We start from the raw sequence: 19,228 nt of genomic DNA on the forward strand, positions 1-19,228 counted from the left end.
TTACAGTTTGAGAAAGTTCCTTTCCATCCCCAGTTACATGAGTGGTTTTTATCATGAAAACATGCTAGATTTTGGCAAATGCTTTTATGGCCATACCTTTATTAGTTTGTTAATATGGTTAATTATATTGAGTTTTTTATATGTTGAACCAACATTTAAAACCAGGAAACCAACTTTGCATTCCTGATATAAACCCTACTTGGTCATGATGTATTATACTTTTTATTTATTACTAGATTTGATTTGCTTTTTTCTTTTATTTTTTTGAGACAGAGTCTTGCTCTGTTGCCCAGGCTGGAGTGCCATGGTGCAATCTCAGTTCACTGCAACCTCCACCTCCCAGGTTCAAGTGATTCTCCTGCCTCAGCCTCTTGAGTAACTAGGATTTGTAACCCTGCTAATTTTTGTATTTTTGTAGAGACAGGGTTTCACCATGTTTACCAGGCTGGACTCAAACTCCTGACCTCAGGTGAATCCACTCACCTCAGCTTCCCAAAGTGCTGGGATTACAGGAGTGAGCCACCATACCCAGCCCTTGATTTGCTAATATTTTAAGAATTATCCTGTTTAGATTCATAAGAATATTGGTCCATGGTTTTTGTTTTTGTTTTCCTTTTGTAGTGTCTTTTCTGATTTTGGTATCAGAATAACAATGGGAGAAATGTCTCCTCTTCTGTTTTCTGGGATAGTTTGTATAAAGTTAGTACAATTTCTTCCTTATTTATTCTTCATTTTTTAGTTTGAATATGTCTATCTTATTTGAATTTTTTCTAAATAAAATGCAATACTTTAAATTTTTTTAATTTTATTTTTTAGCCCATGACACAGCCCTAAAGAGATCCTGGGAATATGTGCCCAAAATGCAATACTTAAAAAAAAAAAAATATATATATATATATATATACACACTTTGAAATAATGTTGTACTTACAGAAAGGTTACAAAAATCCTATCAAGTCTTCCTATAGGAAGGTTTCCTATAGGAAACCTTTCACCTAGATTCCCTTAATATTAACATCTTACATAATCATAGCAGAATGATCAAAATCATAAAATTAACATTGCCATAACATTATTAACTAATAATATTAGTAGTAATATTATTAGTATTATGCCTTATTCCAGTTTCATCATTTTCTCACTAACGTTCTTTTCTGACCCAAGATTCCACATTGCATTTAGTTGTCCTTAGTCTCCTTCTTCTTTTTTTGTTTTTTTGTTAAAACTGTTTTTTTTTTTTTTTGGCCGGGCATGGTGGCTTACACCTATAATCCCAGGTGTGAGGCGGGTGGATCACGAGGTCAGGAGATCAAGACCATCCTGGCTAACACAGTGAAACCCTGTCTCTACTAAAAATACAAAAAAATTAGCCAGGCGTGGTGGCGAGCACCTGTAGTCCCAGCTACTCAGGAGGCTGAGGCAGGAGAATGGCGTGAACCTGGGAGGCAGAGCTTGCAGTGAGCTGAGATCGCACCACTGCATTCCAGCCTGGGTGACAAAGCGAGGCTCTGTCTCAAAAAAAAAATTTTTTTTTATATTCAAAGCCATGAAAGTCCATGAACAAGTGGGGAGCTCTTCCAAATTAAAGCAAGTTAAAAAAACATGACAATTAAATGCTATGCATGATCCTGAATTGAATACTTTTCTATAAAGGACGTTACTGGAACAATTAGTGAAACTCAAGTGGCTCATGAGGATTAGATAGCAGTAAGTTATTTATGTTAGTTTCTGATTTTGATGGTTGTATTATTGTAAGGAGAAAATAATCAGAGAAAATAAACAACTATTTATACACCCAAGACCTGCTACTTCTCTGGTATTCTGCTCCTTTCTTCTTCCCTCCCTCCCTCCTTCCTCACTTCCTCTCTTTCTTTCTTAGACAGAGTCTAGCTCTGTCACCCAGGGTGGAGTGCAGTGGTGTGATCTCGGCTCACTGCAACCTCCACCTGCTGCATTCAAGCAATTCTCCTGCCTCAGCCTCCTGAATAACTGGGATGACAGGCCCCCGCCACCAGGCCTGGCTAATTTTTGTATTTTTAGTAGAGACAGGGTTTTGCCATATTGGCCAGGCTGGTCTCGAACTCCTGGCCTCAAGGGATCTGCCCGCCTCAGTCTCCCAAAGTGCTGGGATTACAGGTGTCAGCCACCACACCTAGCATATTCCACATCTTAATTGGCATTACCACCATCTATCTATCAAGGAACCCAAGCTTGAAACAAAGAAGTTATCCTTGACTGCTTTCTTACAACCTGAAAGTCCATCTGGAACAGCCTCTGCATCTATTAAATAGACCAATAATATTATGAAACATCTGTGTCTTGGAATATCATATTGCAATTTAGAGGAATGAAGTCAGTCTGTGTAGCAACATTATGATAAAAGGAGAAAGTTGTGCCCCAGAATATGAAGATCCCATTTTTGTCAATCTTTGTACATGCAGCAGACCAAGGTGTGGTGAAGATGTATTCCAAACTATTAATGGATGTTATCTGTTTGGGATGGGATTTTTGAATTTTCTTCTTTTCTGTACTGTGTGGAGTTTTTGTTGTTGTTGTTGGTGTTTTTACAGTGATACATTTAAAAAATAATAAAGAGATTTTGCTTTAGAAAAACTGCTTAACATAAATGAAATGGCAGAGACTTACAAAGGAGATAGAAGCTATTCACCTTCAAAGAACTTCAACTCTAATCAGACAAGGTAAAAGTTATTTATATATATTATAGAATACTTGTAAAAACAACGTGGAGGAAACACAAATATCAGGGCAAGCTGCAGCTATAAAGAAAACTTTGCATTTGAGAAAATGAGAAGATGGATACTGGAGGACCTGGGAAGACTGACAGCAAAGGGGGCACAACTGGAGAGGTCTTGGCTGTGAGATGACTTCTGAAGAAGGGACGGTCCCAGGAGGCAGGGATAAGGCTGTCTTCACGGAATTGGGGAGTGGGCTCTTGGTTCTGAATTTTCAGCTATGTGGGAGGCTACAGCAAGATGCTCAGCTGGCAGGACAGGCTGTTTCTCCCTGGGTTTTTGTCTGTCCCTGAACTTATTTTTTTTAAGACTGAGTCTCACTCTGTCATCCAGACTGGAGTGCAGTGGCGCATCTCAGCTCACTGCAACCTCCACCTCCTGGGTTCAACAGATTCTCCCGCCTCAGCCTCCTGAGTAGCTGGGATTATAGGCACCCACCTTTGTGCCCGTCTAATTTTTGTATTTTTGTAGAGACAAGGTTTCACGTGTTGGCCAGGCTGGTCTTGAACTCCTGATCTCAGGTGATCTGCCCGCCTCAGCCTCCGAAGGTGCTGGGATTTACAGGTATGAGCCACCGCGCCCGGCCTGTCCTTTAGCTTCTCTCATTTTTCACTCCTCCTTTCTCTACTGCTCAGGGCTCTAGGGATAAAATGTGGCCCTATTCACTCCAAAGAAAGCATAGGCTGGCCGTGCCTACTAAAAATACAAACATTAGCCAGGCATGGTGGCAGATGCCTTTAATCTCAGATACTTGGGAAGCTGAGACAGGAGAATTGCTTGAACCTGGGAGGCGGAGGTTGTGGTGAGCCCAGATTACGCCATTGCACTCCAACCTGGGTGACAAGAGCAAAATTGCATCTCAAAAAAAAAAAACAAAACACACACACACACACACACACACACAAATCATAGGCCAAACTCCCTTAATAAAGGCAAAAAAAGTTGATATAAACAAAAGACATTTTATACAAAATGAAGGGAATATCTAAAGAAAATAACACCTCAGAATATAGCAACATGAACATACTTAGGTTTCTTATCCTAAGAAATTCTGTGAAAATATCTAAGATCTGTACATGGCCCTCAGATTCCCTGCTCTTGAAATGCATTTATTTTGCCGAGTGCGGTGGCTCATGCCTGTAATCCCAGCACTTTGGAAGGCTGAGGCAGGCGGATCACGAGGTCAGGAGTTTGAGACCAGCCTGGCTAACATAGTGAAACCCTGTCTCTACTAAAAATACAAAAATTAACCCGGCATGGTGGTGTGTGCCTGTAGTCCTAGCTATCAGGAGGCTGAGGCAGGAGAATTGCTTGAACCCAGGAGGTGGAGGTTGTGGTGAGGCGAGATTGCGCCACTGCACTCCAGCCTGGGCAACGGAGTGAGACTCTGTTCCAAAAAAAAAAAAAAGAAAAGAAATGCATTCATGTCAACTTTTCAAGGCCCAGCTTTGTAGGCATCTGGGCTTCTTATGATCCCGGCTCCTGTTCGTGCCTCTCAGCGATGTGGCCACTGGGTGTCATACTGCTTCCTAGTCCAGGGAACCTGGCCCAACAGATACATCTCATTCCATGTAACATCAAAGTCCAGCTCCACTAAAACTCAACCTTCTGGAACTTCTAGAAGCCTTTCATTCTCATCTAGTACAGTTAGTATAAGAGTATATCTAGTCCACAGCTGAGCTGTGAGCTGTATGTGTGCATACAGCTAGATATCTTTAAGCCAGTGGTCCCCAACCTTTTTGGCACTAGGGACTGGTTTATTGGAAGACAATTTTTCCATGGACAGTGAGGGTAGGGGTGAGGGTGCAGAAGTGTATTAGTCCATTTTCACACTGCTATAAAGAACTACCTGAACCTGGGTAATTTATGAAGAAAAGAGGTTTAATTGACTCAGAGTTCCACACACTTAACAGGAAGCACGATTGGAAGGCCTTGAGAAACTTACAATAACGGCAGATGGTGAAGGGTAAGCAAAGCATGTCTTAGAGGGCAGCAGGAGGGAGCGAGACAGCAAGCGGGGAAGTGCCCCACACTTTAAAACCATCCGATTCCCGCCAGGCATGGTGGCTCACACCTGTAATCCCAGCACTTTGGGAGGCCAAGGAGGGCAGATCACAAGGTCAGGAGTTTGAGACCAGCCTGGCCAACATGGCGAAACCCCTTCTCTATTAAAAATACAAAAATTAGTCGGGCGTGCTATCTAATGCCGCAGCTGATCTGACAGGAGGTAGAGCTCAGGCAGTAACGCTCGCCTGCTGCTGTATGGGCCGGTTCCTAACAGGCCATAGACCCCTACCAGTCCACGGCCTGGGGATTGGAGACCCCTGCTTTAAGCCGTTGCCACTCAGGTCTCTGGTTCCACCCACTTCAGAATCGTTCTATGATGATTCACTCACATGAGGTCCCTACACACAAAGAAGGAAGGGTCTTGTAAAAATCTGCCTGTTACAGTTTCATGACATGATAATAACCACATCATAGAGTATGAGTTAATACATTTATGGTATAAGGAAGGTCATTCTTATTTACCAGGCAAGGTGGCAAAATCTCATCTGGAGGACACACGTTGGCTAGGCCTGGGAGTAACTTTGCAAGCAGGTGAAAGCTTGAGATCCTTTCAGGCTATTCTCTCAATTGGGTGGTTTAAGATTTAAAAAATAATTGTACGAATTTGACCTCGATATATTATTTTTAGAAAACAATTGCATTCATCTCCAACTCAACATGAAACTGTTTTACTCGTCTGTAAAGCCCACATTGATGAATAAGTAATTTAAACTCATTTGGTTAAAATAATTACTGTTTGCAATATTCTAGGGGGTAGTTCAAATTGGACTAGGCTGATGTGAAGGTGATTTGTGTGTAGTCTTTTCTAAGGTAAGAGTCTAGACCAGGTGTGGTCTCAGTTTTGTGATTTTGTTCTAAAGGCTAACATTGTAAGTCTTTGAGCTTCTGTTACAGGAGACCCTCAGAAATTTCCCAGTGGGGCCTGAGACCTCCTAACACCAAGAAATGACTTTTTCCTTCTTGTGGGAGGCATGTAAGATGAACAAACGTGTAATTATATATTTATTTTACAAATGCTTTTATAGTTGCTTACTATGTGCTTAATATTATAGATAGTAATTCATGTAAGCTTTTCTTTCTTTTCTTTTCTTTTTTTTTTTTTTTTTTTGAGACAGAGTCTCACTCTGTTGCCCAGGCTGGAGTACAGTGGCACTGTATCAGCTCACTGCAACCTCCGTCTCCTGGGTTCAAGCAATTCTCCTGCCTCAGCCTCCCTAGCAGCTGGGATTACAGGCACCCATCACCATGCCCGGCTAATTTTTTTATATTTTTAGTGGAGACAGGGTTTCACCATGTTGGCCAGTCTGGTCTCGAACTCCTGACCTCGGTGATCCGCCTGCCTTGGCCTCTCTGTAGTGCTGGGATTACAGGCGTGAGCCACCGTGCCTGGGGCCCCCCCCTTTTTTTTTTTTTGAGACAAGGTCTCACTTTGTTGCTCAAGCTGGAGTGCAATGGTGCAAACATGGCTCACTATAGTCTCGACCTCCCAGGCTCAAGCAATTCTTCAGCCTTTCAAGTAGCTGGAACTACAGGCATGTGCCACCATGCCTGGCTAATTTTTGTATTTTTTGTAGAGATGGCGTTTCATCATATTGCCTTGGCTGGTCTTGAACTCCTGGGCTCAAACAATCCTCCCACCTTGGCCTCCCAAAGTGCTGAGATTATAGGAGTGAGCCACCGCACCCAGCCCATGTAAGCCTTCTACTAGCCCTCTGCTGTGGGGACCATCCTCATTCCCATATAGCTGAGGCACAGATAGGGGAGTTGAAGCACAGAGGGGTTGAGTGTCATGCCTAAACCCTCCCAGCTAGTAAGCACCAGAGCCAGGATTTGAACCCAGACAGTTGGGCTTCAGAGTCCATGTTTATTTATTTTTTAGATGGAGTTTCGTTCTTGTTGCCCAGGCTGGAGTGAAATGGTACAATCTCGGCTCACTGCAACCTCCACCTCCCAGGTTCAAGCAATTCTACTGCCTCAGCCTCCCTAGTAGCTGGGATTTACAGGCATGTGCCACCATGCCTGGCTAATTTTGTATTTTTAGTAGAGATGGGTTTCTCCATATTGGTCAGGCTGGTCTTGAACTCCTGACCTCAGTGATCTGCTCGCCTCAGCCTCCCAAAGTGCTGGGATTACAGGCATGAGCAATCATGCCCAGTCCAGAGTCTGCGTTTTTTAAATGTCATGCTATGGTGCTTATCTATTGTGATTAAGCAGAAAACTCCAAGGTCCAAACACTCTCCCCAGAAGATGGGCTGATAGTTGCAATATAGGAAGAGAACACTGTCTACACATTCCTGTTAAAGTAGCTCTTTGTTTAGAAATCATACATGCTTTCCATTTTAGAATAGAAATATACATGTACTCATGTCCCAGTGTGGTATGAAAGTTGCAATGGGATGCCACTGTGGGCCCACAATTTCTGCTCCAAGGAAAGTAATAAATGGAAGCAAATCATCTCCCTTCCTCATTGACAGAGGCCCCACCACAGGTGTGAGGTGCCCCCTGTGTCCTTCACCCCCAATTCTGGTGAGCTGCCCAGTTTTGGGACCATGGACCATTCAGATAATGGAATAATCTCACTCTCAGACAGAGGATAGGAATGGTGTGGATATTGCTTGAGGCTGCATTCAATAGGAAATCAAGGGACAGTAAAATTATTTTGGTCAGTCTTCGTCCTAAAGTTCTGAAATGTCTACCCTGTTATCACAAATGGGAATGAAAGTAACATCTGGGCCAGAGCGGGAAGCCCTGAATTTTGCCAATCATGAAGCCTCCCTCAGTTATAGTCAGCACATATTTTGAAACCTAGAAGGAAAATCTTTTATGGTGATGTACACCCATGTTGTAGGGTCTCTATGGAATATATACAAGACACTATTTTAAGCATATAGAAACCTCACGGCCGGGTGCCGTGGCTCACGCCTGTAATCCCAGCACTTTGGGAGACCGAGACGGGTGGATCACGAGGTCAGGAGATCGAGACCATCCTGGCTAACATGGTGAAACCCCGTCTCTACTAAAAAATACAAAAAATTAGCTGGGTGAGGTGGCGGGCGCCTGTAGTCCCAGCTACTTGGGAGGCTGAGGAAGGAGAATGGCGTGAACCCGGGAGGCGGAGCTTGCAGTGAGCTGAGATCCGGCCACTGCACTCCAGCCTGGGTGACAGAGCGAGACTCCGTCTCAAAAAAAAAAAAAGAAACCTCACATAGTTTTTGTCCTCACATCACATCTTGCTATAGAAATAACATGCATGTGTTGAGTATGATTCTCGATAATGCCTTTGTTATTAAGTTTTTTCTGTGGCTACACAATTATCTTCGTTTGCTCTCCTAACAATTGTTTGGAAGAGAGAGCCTAGGACAGAGGAATTGGTTTTTTCTAGAGAGTTTGAAGTGGGGTTTTAAATGGCATTTGATGAAAGTAGAAGAAATTGAGTTGAGAAAAGTTTTTGCTTGGCTACCACATTAAAACAGAATAAGGCTCATGGCGAGGGATGTCCTGTTCATGTTATTTCTACTACGTTGCCAACCATCCAAATCATCCCATAAGCAATAAGAAACCTTGTGCTCCCATGGCCTCAGCAAAGATGGTTTGAGAAGCACTCCTGGGTGCCTATGACCCACACTCCAAGTTTCTTGCTAGGAGATATGCTCAGAAGGGGCTTCCTATTAGGGGAAGAGGGTAACGCTGGCCCCTTTTGAGGGCAGCCAGAAAAAAGGAAAGACTTTTCCAAATACTCGTGGCTGAGAAATGGAGCTGGGGGTTAAATTCTCCACGTTGTAGAATGACACTTGGCCTTCTTCTAAAGTCCTGAGTCTGTCTTTTAAGAAGATGTTGGCCAGGTGCAGTGGCTCACACCTGTAATCCCAGCACTTTGGGAGGCCGAGGCAGGCAGATCACGAGGTCAGGAGACTGAGACCATCCTGGCTAACACGGTGAAACCCCATCTCTACTTAAAATACAAAAAATTAGCGAAGCGTGGTGGTGGGCGCCTGTAGTCCCAGCTACTTGGGAGGCTGAGGCAGGAGAATGGCGTGAACCCAGGAGGCGGAGCTTGCACTGAGCCAAGATTGTGCCACTGCACTCCAGCCTGGGCGACAGGGCGAGACTTTGTCTCAAAAAAAAAAAAAAAAAAAAAAAAGATGCCAGTGCAGGGGTAGGTGAGAGCCTGGTATTGACTTTGGCAGAGAGCCCAATAACTGAGGTGCCTTCTTTGGGTTTTAGTTTAAACCACTCTTTTCTACTCACGCATTCTTTGACCACGCTGAGCCTCCACCAGCCACCAAAAGCCACCTGCACATCTCAGTTGTGTCTACCTGATGAGAATCCCACAGTCCCCAGCACACTGAAGTAAGAGAACCTCTGTGGGTTGGAAGGCACAGACAGCTTCATGCCTGTGTTCATTACACTCAGATTACCTTCTGCTTCTTGGAGGTAAGCATTGGTAGTTTCTGGGTCCAGGACCACATGGTCTGGGGAGAAAAGACGAGAGAGAGCATTCGAGGGCAGCTGAGGCCAGGGATGAGATCAGTTTAATAAAGTGGCTTTGAGTCAGTGGAAGGTTGTGGCTGGATGGATGCCCCTCTCCAAATCTCCCAGGGAGCCAGGCCCTCGCCCAGGTCGGGGAGTCTACTGGTTGTCAGAGGACTGCTTCCCCGTGAAGGCTTTACTTTTCTTCTCTCAAGACAGGAAAAACCAACCCACATGTGGCTTAGCTGCCTAGTAACCCTAGAACCACCTGCTGGACCTGGCAGCCTCAGGGCTGGGCCTAGGGTGGGGCAAGCCAGGCATTTAGGGTATAATGTTTAAGGCAGTGCTCTCTCTTGGGGTCGCATAATTGCCCCCTTCTCAGAGGTCTGGCCCTCTGCGGGAGCAGGGCCTCTTCCCCAATGCTAGGCTGAGAGTAGTCAGGAGTCCACCTTCTTTAGACTTAAGCTTTACTGCCATCCTGAGGGTGCCAGCCAACCTCAGGACAGCTGGGCCAGACTCACCAGTGGCTTCTCCCCCTCCCTCTCCATCACAAATGTCAATAACCTCACTGAATGCTTTCCTTAAGTGTTTTGTGAAACTTCAGGACTATGAGGAATATGAGAAGGAGACTCACCTGGCACGCTCTCTGCATATTCAGGGCAGCAGTTTGCTACTGAACCTGCCTCCAAATCTCCAGGGTGTGCCAGACATTTTATCCTAACTCCCTACCATAAGTAACCTGGGCTGGTGCTCATTTAGACAGCCTCACCAGGCTTATTACTCTGAACAGTTTACCTCCCATTTCCTCCAGGACACTCAGCAGGTTCTCTAGGGAGAGAAAAAGGAAAATGCTTTGAGCTCCCAACCAACAGGTGCTTTCCACAAGCATCTCCCCCTAGAGCTAAAAGTAAAAGGGCTACTTCCCAGCTGTAGGTAGAAGCCTGGCCTCCCTCCCCCTGTTCCTAGATCAACAGAGACAACCCCAAAGGAAAACAGGAATTTTCGTTACCTTTTATCTCCTGTACGATTTGACTGAGTTGTTTACTCCTTGGAGAAAGTGTGGATTCTCTTGCCTTGTTCGGTTAACTTGGAGACTAATGGTTTAGCTTTCATGGTTTCACCCTTAAGAATAAACAGCAGGTTTTTGCAAATCAGGGATGAGTGGTTTACTTCTTAGGTCTAAGAGGGAGAAAGACAAACATATTGAATACCCTGCTATCGGGAAGTGGCATCTAGAAGAAAGGGATGCAACCTAGAAATAAGCCCGTCCCACATCTGCAGGGCCTAGGACAAGAGAATGAAGGAAGGCCCACGTACCATTTGGCCACATCTTTGAAAGTTTTACACCAAACCAGCAAGCTGCTTAATGAAGTTATATCCTCCCACCTTGATGCATATATCTTCATAACAACCTAGAAAGTCAGTTACAAATTTAGAATTCTTGGACTCCTCAGGGTTCAGGGTTCTGCATGGGGACACAGCAGACCAGGGAGTACCTGCCTAGCCCCCCAGCCCACTCCCTTCTCTTTACACCCTGGTCTCATTTGCATCGTGAAGGATTTTGTGTGCATGTGGGTAGACACCTCAGCCCACATGTCCACGCTTCATCCATATGTTGCACCTCCTTCCCCACAGTTGCCACTTGGCTACCCCTTAAGTTTTAGGAGCATCTACTTATGCAGAGGTCTGTCCTCCGAAGGGCAGACCCAAAAGACAGACAGACAGAAGAGGACATCACAGGACCTGGAAGTGGGCTCAGAGCTATTTGTACAAGAAATTCTGGGAGTGTTATGTTAGAAGAGTGGCTTGGACGTGCAGTAGGCAAATCACTCTGAGGGAGGGTGGCTGCCAGTGGAGAGCCAGAGAGGGCACTTTTAATGCATAGGGCCTAGGAAAAGGGTACCTCTTGCCCAGGTAAAAGGGCAGTACTGCCAGGAATAAACAGTTCCCTTTCCGAGACTTTCATCTTCTGAGGAGACAAAGTTTTCTCCAAGTCCTTACCCTCACATAGGCTCTGGACCACCAGAAAGAAGCCAGTAGGGAGGCAGTGGGCCAGAGTTTAATGCCACATGGACACATGTCTACAAAACATCCAGTGAACCATCTTTTTTTTTTTTTTTTTTTTTTTTTTTGAGACGGAGTCTTGCTCTGCCGCCCAGGCTGTAGTGCAGTGGCCAGATCTCAGCTCACTGCAAGCTGCGCCTCCCGGGTTTATGCCATTCTCCTGCCTCAGCCTCCCGAGTAGCTGGGATTACAGGCGCCCGCCAACTCACCCGGCTAGTTTTTTGTATTTTTAGTAGAGACGGGGTTTCGCCGTATTAGCCAGGATGGTCTCGATCTCCTGACCTCGTGATCCACCCGTCTCGGCCTCCCAAAGTGCTGGGATTACAGGCTTGAGCCACCGCGCCCGGCCTTTTTTTTTTTTTTTTTTTTGAGATGGAGTGTTGCTCTGTCACCCAGGCTGGAGTGCAATGGCGGGATCTTGGCTCACTGCAACCTCCGTTTACTGTGTTCAAGTGATTCTCCTGGTCAGCCTCCTGCGTAGCTGGGATTACAGGCACTCACCACCACACCTGGCTAATTTTTTGTATTTTTAGTAGAGACAGGATTTCACCATGTTGGTCAGGCTGGTCTCGAACCCCTGACCTCATGGTCCGCCCGCCTCAGCCTCCCAAAGTGCTGGGATTACAGGCGTGAGCCTGGCCTAGTGAACCATCTTCTTATCAGCCAGTCAGATTTATTATCAGCTCCTAGGCTTCTAGCAACTACGAATGATCAATGCATTGGATTGGAGCCACTACCCCAGGGGAAAAATGGCCATTCCCAGCTTCTGTGGGATCCAGCCAAATGCCTTGTGGAATGGAGATGTAGGAGTATTGTTTGTCATGTCTGGGCCTGCCAGACGAATTTTCATCTTCAGCCAGTTTTCACTCTCTGGAGAGGGGAGCCCAAGCAGAACATCCGGGATACCACCGCCCTTCCCCCTGGCCCAGCCCCACTCACTGAGCTGTTTAAGATTCTCCTGCTGTTCAGTGAGGAAAACAAGAAGCTCAGGTGCTCTTCCACCAGGCAACCCCCATCCCACCCTGCACGGGGTTTCTGACTTTCCTAGGTTATTCCACAAGCCTTCTTAACAAAGTGGACCAGTGTTTATCCTGCACCTTTGTTTTACAGACTGTTTTATGACTGGAAATAACCTGCTTATCATGAATCTCTCCCATGGGATTTATCAAGGCATCATCTATTCCATTTTCCCGGCTCTTTCACACATTTATTTCACTTCCTTCATTATTTGGTGAGCACATTTTGTATTCCAAGTCTTAATTATACAAGAAAGAAATATTGTCCAACAAACACAGCCCTTACTGGATTGATTCAGTTTTTTTAAACTTAAAAGGTAGGCTTTTCCCCCTTGGTAGTTCTCTGGCTTTTTTTTTCTTTTTTTTTTTTAATGATACCCTGGATCTTTTTTTTTTTTTTTTTCATACTTTACTTTTTCTCTACGAAATCCTAGGAAAGGCCCGTGAGAGTGGTGTCTTTGTGCCTGTGGACTTCCAAGGGTGCAAAATGCTTTCTTCAAGGAATAAGCTCAAGTTTATTATTGACCATGTTTTACAAACTATCTTTTTTGCAAGGGAGGGACAAAAGTCCATTCTAGCTTTTGTTTTTCTCAATCACTAATGCCTAGTTTCGTTCCTGACTTCCAAAGCTCTCTTTAACCTCTTGGGATTCAGGGGAACTTTCAACCTGTCTTCTGGCATTTTTTTATGTGTGGAAGGGATAAAATATACTTAACATATAATTTACCATTTTAACCATTATTTTTATTTTTACTTTTTTGAGACAGAGTTTTGCTCTGTTGCCCAGGCTGGAGTACAGTGGCATGATCTTAGCTCACTGTAACCTCTGCCTTCTGGGTTCAAGCGATCCTTCTGCCTCAGCCTCCCAAGTAACTGGGATTACCGACACTCACCACTATATCCGGCTTATTTTTTTTTTGAGACAGAGTCTCACTTTGTCACCCAGGCTGGAGTGCAGTGGCATGATCTCGGCTCACTGCAACCTCTCTCTTCTGGGTTCAAGTGATTCTCCTGCCTCAGCATCCTGAGTAGCTGGGACCACAGGCATGCATCACCACGCCCAGCTAAGTTTTTCTATTTTAGTAGAGACAGGGTTTCACCATGTTGCCCAGGCTGGTCTCGAACTCCTGAGCTCCAACAATCCACCCTCCTTGGCCTCCCAAAGTGCCAGGATTACAGGTGTGAGCCACTATGCCTGGCCTAATTTTTTTTATTATTTATTTATTTATTTATTTATTTATTTTTAGTAGAGACAAGGTTTTGCCATGTTGGTCAGGTGGGTCTCCAACTCCTGACCTCAAGTGATCCACCCACCCTGGCCTTCCAAAGTGCTAGGATTACAGGCATGAGCCACCACACCTGGCCAATTTTTTTTTTTTTTTTTTTTTTTTTTGAGACAGTCTTGCTCTGTCGCCCAGGCTGGAGGGTAGTGGTGCAATCACAGCTCACTACAGCCTTGAGCTCCGCTCAAGAGATCCTCCCACCTCAGCCTCCCAAGTAGCTGGGACTATAGGCGTGCACCACCATGCCTGGCTAATTTATTTTAGCCATTTTAAAGTGGACAATTCAGTGGCATTAAGTACATTCACAATGTTGTGTAAGCATCACAACTACTTCCAGAATTTCTTTCTTTCTTTTCTTTTTTTTTTTTTTTGAGACTGAGTTTCGCTCTTGTTGCCCAGGCTGGAGTGCAATGGTGTGATCTTGGCTCACTGCAATCTCCGCCTCCTGGGTTCAAGCAATTCTCCTGCCTCAGCCCCCCAAGTAGCTGGGTTTATAGGCATACACCACTACGCCCGTCTAATTTTGTATTTTCAGTAGAGACAGGGTTTTACCATGTTGACCAGGCTGGTCTCGAACTCCTGACCTCAGGTGATCCACTGGCCTTGGCCTCCCAAAGTGCTGGGATTACAGGTGTGAGCCACCTTGCCCGGCCCATAATTTCTTCATCACCCCAAAGAGAAACTCTGTACTCATTAAGCAATAACTCCCTATCTCCTGGCCTTTTGATACTTAGCTTGTGCAGTGTTTAAGTGAATGCACTTTAGAGCCAAGGAAACGGAGTTGAATTATTGGTTCTGCCCTTGCTAGTTCTGGGACCTTAAACAATTTGCCTGACCTCTTTAAGCCTTGGTTTACTCATGTACAGAATGGAGCAAATAAGTATAACAGCACTCATTGGGTTGTTCTGTGTGTATAATATCGCACCACAAAAAAGTGCCTGTAGAAAGACAAATATTACATGTTGTCACTCATATGTGGGAGCTAAAAAAGTTGATCTCATGGAGGTAGTGAGTAGAATGGTGGTTACCAGACACTTTGAAGGGTAGTGGGGGTAGAGGAGATAAAGAGGGGTTGATTAATGGGTACAAAAATACAGTTGGATAGAAGAAATAAACTCTAATATTCAATAGCACAATAGGATGACTATAGTTAACAATAATTTATTGTATATTTAAAAATAGCTAGAAGATTTGGAATGTTCCCAACACAAAGAAATAATGAACATTTGAGGTGATGGATATTCCAGTTATCCTTATTTGATCATTATACACTGTATGCTTGCATCAAAATATCACATGTACCCCATAAATATGCACAACTATTATGTATCTTTTTTTTTTTTTAAAGTAGTGTGTGGAACATCATAAACTCTCAATAAGCACTGACTTCTAATTATTGCCTGCTTTGCTTTGCCTCCTCCTTGTCGTCAGTGTCTCTTTGCTTCAGATGAGGGTTCTCTGCTATGATCCCCAAGTCTCTAGACCTTCCATCCCACCTGGGCTAAGCCTAGCTCCCTTCCCACTCTTTGGGATGGGATTGGGGGATTTAGGCATTTCTTCTTCTTCTTCTTCTTTTTTTTTTTTTTTAAGAGATGAGGTCCTCGCTATGTTGTCCAGGCTGGTCTTGAACTCCTGGCGTCAAGTGATCCTCCCACTTTGGCCTCCCAAAGTGTTGGGATTACAAGTGTGAGCCACCATGCACAGTTGGATTTAGGCATTAACCTTCACATTAATCATTAGCACTTTTTTTTGTTTGTTTTGAGACGGAGTCTCACTCTGTTGTCCAGGCTGGAGTGCAGTGGTGTGATCATGGCTCACTGCAACCTCAAATTCCTGGGCTCAAAGCAATCCTCCCACCTCAGCCTCCCAAAGTGCTGGGGTTACAGGTGTGAGCCCCTGCACCCAATAGTCACTAACATTTGTCAATTACTTCTAGATGAGGTAAACCAACACAGAGATATTAATATATACTAAGTAACATGGAGAAAGTTTCCCAGCTTGTAGGTGAAAGAGATAAGATTTGAATACAGTCTGACTTTATGGCCCATTTTCTTTCTTTCTCTTTCTTTCTTTCTTTCTTTCTTTCTTTCTTTCTTTCTTTCTTTCTTTCTTTCTTTCTTTCTTTCTTTCTTTCTTTCTCTTTCTTTCCTTCCTTCCTTCCTTCCTTCCTTCCTTCCTTCCTTCACACTCTCTCTCTCTCTTTCTTTCTTTCTTTCTTTCTTTCTTTCTTTCTTTCTTTCTTTCTTTCTTTCTTTCTTTCTTCCTTTCTTTCTTTCTTTCTCTCTTTCTCTCTTTCTTTTTTCTTTTCTTTCTTTCCTTTCTTTCTTTTTTGAGGTGGAGTCTCACTCTGTTGCCCAGGCTGGAGTACAGTGACGCAATCTCTGCTCACTGCAACCTCCACCTCCTGGGTTCAAGCGATTCTCCTGCCTCAGCTTCCCAAGTAGCTGGAACAGCCACCACGCCTGACTAATTTTTGTATTTTTAGTAGAGATAGGGTTTCATCATATTGGCTAGTCTGGCCTTGAACTCCGGACCTCGTGAGCTGCCTGCCTTGGCCTCACAAAGTGCTGGGATTACAGGCATGAACCACCATGCCCAGTCACCCCATATTCTTAATCACTGGACTACAAGGCCTTGAGGTGTTAATAAGCATCTGGTAAGGATGATGGCAGAAGTTGAACTTAAAGGGGGAAATTCAAGCTCACCCAGTAGGTCAGTGGCATGGCTAAGGCGACAGTCTATGTCTTCTGACTAGCCACCAGATGCTCTCCCTCACCCGCCAGCCACTGGCTCTAGCTGTGCTGCAGATGTTATTATTCTAAGAGTGTGATGTCAAACATAATCAGGGAATCGGGTTATTAAGTATTTAGGGAGCTTTTAGACGTGGACAATACCAATGGTTTACCTTCTGGAGTATTGCTTTGATGTGTTCCCTGTCTTTCCACAGATCAGCAAAAACACATGCTTAGAGTTGACTAAAAATGAGTGAGTGTCACCAGCCACCCACCCACCCACTGCCACCCTCCTGGTTCTCAGTCCCCTAACAAGCCCACTTTTGAGACTTTATTAACAGCGTAGGTGGCCCGCCTTCGTTTCCTCCACGAGGTGGTTGAGGAAACAGCTCTCATTTAAGATTTTGTTCATGTTTCTAATGCTGATTTCTTAAAATGGCTTTGTTGCTCTCTCAGTTGGGACAGAAGGCTTTTTTTTTCTTGTTCTCCTGGAATTGATGGCGTTAGTCACACTCACAGGTGACTATCTGCCACTTAATTTCTGTTTCTAGGATATAGTGGTCACATGAACACTAAAGCAAGCAATGCATCTTTCCTTTTCACTATTGTCCAAAGTTGCTGCCCTGTAATTTCCTCTTCATTTGATTCTATTGCTGTCACATACCCACTGTACAAGAATTTAAAAAGAGACAAAACAGAAACATACTTCAGGGCCTTAAAGTGTATGTCATTCAATGTGATTATAAACTGAGTTTTTACAACTCCAACGTTATCTCCAGCTATCTCAGGGGATAATCTTAACAACAAACCTTTCAGAAAATCAATTTTAATCAATTTTGGCTTAAAATCCCATGTATTTATAAGAGGAAAATGGGATGTGCCATGAAGTCAAGAACATGTGTATGTGGGTGTCATTATGAAGAGACTGGGAATGAGTTAGTTGTTCGCTAAAGCATGTGGGTGTCTGCTTTGTGGTTTAGTTCTTTGGGTCTGGTGTTGGGCTCTAGGGGAGTGTATCTATCTCGAAATAAGCAACTGGGAAGAGCTTAAGGAACATGGCTAGTTCTGCATCCAGATTCTTCCCAACAAGTAATACTTGCAGCGACTCACGTATGGAGAATGAAGAGAGAATGTTAGCTCCGGAGAGCTAACCTGGTTGGAGCAGGAGGATGTGTGCTGAGATAGTTGCAGACATGAGATAATTAAGTATTTACCACCAAGAGCTTAAGTATCAGCTAATCATAGGAGTTGAAACCATCTGAGCCACAAGGGGTAACAATGCTTTTTTTTTCTTTTTTTTTTAATAGCCCAGAGGAAGATATAATCAACTGAAAAAATCGTAATCAATAATAGTTAAGGTAGAGAAACAGTATTCAACTTCTGCTTATGAGTAACTTTTTTTTCTCCGTCTTCCTGTAAGTCAGAGATTATCAAAATATTGCCTCCCAGCCAAGTCTAGCCCACCACCTGTTTTTGTTTGTCTCTTGAGCTAAGAATGTTTTTCTACATTTTAAAATAGTTGAACCAAAAAAAAAAATTCAAAGAAGACTATTTCATGACAAGTGAAAATGATATGAAATTCAAATTCCAGTGTTCATAAATAATTTTTTTTTTTTTTTTTTTTTTTGAGGTGTAGTCTCACTCTGTTGCCCAGGCTGGAGTGCAGTGGATCGATCTGGGCTCATTGCAAGCTCCGCCTCCCTGGTTCACGCCATTCTCTTGCCTCAGCCTCCCGAATAGCTGGGACTACAGGTGCCCACCACTGTGCCCGGCTAATTTTTTATATTTTTAGTAGAGACGGGGGTTCACCGTATTGGCCAGGATGGTCTCGATCTCTTGACTTCGTGATCCACCCGCCTCGGCCTCCCAAAGTGCAGGGATTACAGCTGTGAGCCACTGCGCCCGGCCCATAAATAAAATTTTATAGGAACACAGCTGCACTCATTCATTTGTGTATGGTCTATGGTTGCTTCTGAGCTACAAGAACAGAGGTCAGTAGCAGCACAGAAAGCCTAAAATATTTACCATCTGGCCCTTATCAGAAAAAGTTTGCCGATCTTGGCTCTAAGGCAATGCTTTCAAACTGGACAGTTAGTAGCTGTTACCTGAAAAAAGGGGGTCCATTGACAAAGAAACTGGAAAATGCTCTTTAAAATAAAATCAAACCAATTTCCTTAATAAGCTAATATGACATAGAAATCTACAAAAAAGAGTGGGAGGGGAGGGAAGCAGAGTATTTGATGTTTCCTAAACTTACTGGCTGTAAAACCCTTTTCTTTTCTGGGCTGTTTTATGGCACTAATCTTCCAGGGAACACAACTTGGTAAATGCTGTTGGAAAGTAATTGGTGATTTATATATACACAATGGAGAGAAAAAAAGCCTGCCACTGGAAACAACAACAAAAACCACCAAAAAAGTTGGTAGTAGAATTTCTCTTGGGGAATAACCTGTTTTTTGTTTCACAAAAACACTTTTAGTAGGTCATTTGGTCATGAAAAGTTAGGTTTTAGGAACTCGACCTGGAAGATGGAAAATGGAAACAGAGTGTTAGAGAATTCTGCACAGTAGCATGAGGTAATTTGGAGTTTGGGGCTAGGAAGAAGGATTGACGGGGTGAACAGGACAGGAAAAGAGGGAGATGAGAAGGGTCTATGGCGACTTGAGAAGGATCAAAGAAACCTGGTGGGGGAAGCTGGCCAGTGAGAAATTCCCTACGGCAGAGAGGGCTACAGAATATCAGCGAAATGCCGACCATGACGACTCACAGGGTTCGTGGAGCGCAGTGAGGAATGAAAATGAGCATGTTCCAAATGCAGGAAAAAGTGCCGTCAGAGGTGCTCA

The sequence above is a fragment of the Chlorocebus sabaeus genome, chromosome 24, assembly GCF_047675955.1.
Source record: "Chlorocebus sabaeus isolate Y175 chromosome 24, mChlSab1.0.hap1, whole genome shotgun sequence".
Taxonomy (NCBI): domain Eukaryota; kingdom Metazoa; phylum Chordata; class Mammalia; order Primates; family Cercopithecidae; genus Chlorocebus; species Chlorocebus sabaeus.